This window comes from Pinus tabuliformis, chromosome 5_2 (assembly GCF_031772625.1).
Source record: "Pinus tabuliformis cultivar Carrire ecotype Pingquan chromosome 5_2, CPIR1, whole genome shotgun sequence".
In the NCBI taxonomy this organism is placed as follows: Eukaryota; Viridiplantae; Streptophyta; class Pinopsida; order Pinales; family Pinaceae; genus Pinus; species Pinus tabuliformis.
In genome coordinates this window covers 234,078,377-234,081,301 of record NC_142306.1, presented here as the reverse complement: position 1 = coordinate 234,081,301, position 2,925 = coordinate 234,078,377, and the positions used below count along the sequence as shown (strand labels likewise).

The 2,925-nt window shown below is 34.8% G+C and overlaps 1 pseudogene; it reads right to left on the bottom strand.

Annotated features, from left to right (window-relative positions):
- Window positions 1-989: 989 nt before the first annotated feature.
- Window positions 990-2,376, bottom strand: LOC149158395 (protein EXPORTIN 1A pseudogene; annotated as a pseudogene).
- Window positions 2,377-2,925: the final 549 nt, after the last annotated feature.

Sequence of the window (2,925 nt, the reverse complement as noted above, 5' to 3'; positions counted from 1 at the left end):
AGCACTAGGTGAATTCTAAAAAATTTGTTTTCAGACTGAGCATGAAGAATGTTTACATCATGAAAATATATATTATAATCAGATCATAAGGAAATACATAAACAAACCATTAGAAAATACACATACCAATAAGCACTGACACAAGAATCTATGTCAAAACTGCACCTTCCTTCTTCTATTCATTTAGGAAAAGATACAATACTTGCATAAAAATGTAGTCTAGCCTCTAACACTCCAACCCATAACCATTTTCCATGTCTTTACATCATTATATATAATGAAGAATTAGAATTACCACTCTAGGTGGTCGAATTCACTTCATAAAAGTCGAATGGTCTAGATATAATGCATGTTTACTTGTTATGCAGAAAAATAGGAACTGCTATATCAAGGCTAATACAATTTAGAAACATCAACCAAGTTGGACTATTTGTTTAACAACTCAAACTAAATGAATTTAAACTTATCGACACTTATCCAATAACCAAATTACTTCTATAAGTTCCAAAATTTGAAATTTTCCAAAATAAAATTGACTAATATGTTTGTGCAACAGAGGGCATAAGTCTTCAAATTGGGCATGGTTGCAGATTTTTATGGAAAAACCCAAGCAGATGGATTTTCTTGAGATGATTGTGTGTTGGTGTGGAACCTTTGAATTAATCTTTTCATCTTTTCAGACCTCCCAACTGACTAATCCCAACTTGCATAACATCTGCGCAATAGAAGTTGAATTTTGACCTTGTATTGAATTCTCCTGCTTGAAAATGATTATGAGGGACCAATCAACCATATCATTCACCTTACTATACCCAGGATAATTCAAACCTTCCAAAACCTCCACACTTTCATCAAAACATTCATGGAACTACATAAGAGGCCCTTGGTTACACAAGTTCAAACTTCAGCAAAATTGAGCAAAATAGAGCACGTAGCAAAAACTTTAAAAATGACAAAATGAGCATGTCCTCCTTATGCCACCTCAAATTTTAAATTGGTCCAACATATAACCTCCTTTTTTGTGTAATCTGCAAACTTAGCCCATCAACCATGCCTGCATGTAATGGAATCTGGAGACCCATAACAACAGGATTGTCAAAAGAATGACGTGCTTCAAAAAGTTCAAAAACCAAGGCATTCCAATAATACAGGAAAGCCTTGAAAACTTTAGTATCATCAACATAGAAAATACTGATTAAGTACTGAAGATCCATAACTAGTGCTTCCCTATTTTCAGGGTTTGTTTCAAGTACATGAATGTGTGACTTGTAGAATGAGGTGAAGAAGGGTGCCAATTTTTGAATGAATTCCTATTCTTCAGTGGAACCATTTACATAGGCTTATGGGTTATTTGTCTTTGGTGGAATTATGTTACGCAGTTGTGCCATAAATAAAGTATAAAGCTTAACAAAAGTTTCATCATAAAATATCCAAAATTAAGTGTTGCAACCTTGGTTAAGCACTGCAGAGCCAAATTTCTATAGGTTGTTGTAGGGAAAAGATTTAGTAGGGTATCAAGAAGAGGAGACATAAAAATATAACCAAGAGGGGTCCATGATAAAAAAACATGCAGTTTGGCCAAAGTTTCTCTTATAAGTTCAGGACGATGTGATATCAACAATACATAAAGACATAACTCATGTTGAAGGAATGCTTGAGTTGTTTTATTTTCTACTGTGAGGAGCTTCAAAATAGCCATTCAATTTTCACATATTGTTTCACTACTCCTAGCAGCTGAAACAAGATTAGAAATAAATCCAGGCCATCTACTTGGCCATTCATGCTTCAAAACCTAAATCAAGATTACATTAAGCTTGTTTACATAAAGCTTTTCACTAAGAAACGAAGCTTCGTTACTTGAAAGCTGAACAATGAGATATGATATGTAATTCTTTATCCCATCCCATTGTTCAACCAACAAAGACTTCCATTGATATTTGATTACACCTTCAATCACCTGAAGTGAAAAAAACTTTTTATTCAGATTTCTGTGAGTTCTGTAGAATGCTAACTACTTGCAGCCATGTATTTGGATGAGCCTATAAATCCTGCAATATCCACTCTACTACTGCTCTACAAACCCTTGTGGATATTTTAAATCTTGTGTGCAATAGTTGTGTAGCTTGACCAATTAGTGCAACAGTTGTGTAATGACCATGAACCTTGAGATTATACCTCCTCCTTCGACTATCTGCAACCTTCTTTGAAACTTCAAACTAGTTCAGAGCTCAAATTTCACTTTGAATGAAGGAGAAATGATGGATGGCTTGAACAATTTTTGAATTTTATGCCACCACAAGCCCTCTCATGTTGTGATGATGAAATTTGAAATCATGGAGGTATGAGAAGTATAAAACACTAACAAACCCATGACATAACCCCTTCAACTGTAATAATGACCCCTCGTTGATTATTAGACCTTCACAAATTCAAATTAGGGTTAAAAGACCCCTTTATGATATGAAAATTTACAATGACCTAATCTCATATGACTCTTTATACAATGACCCTTTAGACTATGACACCTAGTGATTTCATAGGCTAGACTTTACAAAGTAACCCCCAAAATGAAATAGTAAGATAGGCATATTGGTTCCTAAATTATAGGACCCTAACATTGGCTCCATTGGGGATGGAAGCCTCCCCGTGAGGTGCCAATAACACTGCAGACTAGTAGCCTAATCATTAGGCAATGGAGTCAAACTCAAAATGACTAAAACTGACTATAACTAATTTTTTTTTACATTACATATGACAACAGATCACCGAAACCTTAGGTCCTTCTCCTTGGGCTTTAAGTTCCAATGATGACCACCCACACTTGCAATATTGAAAATAGAATGGTAAGTCTAGAATCTGAAAAATCATATGCCTTAGTTCTCTTGTCTTCTGCAATATGCAAACTTCAACCCTATTCTACAACCA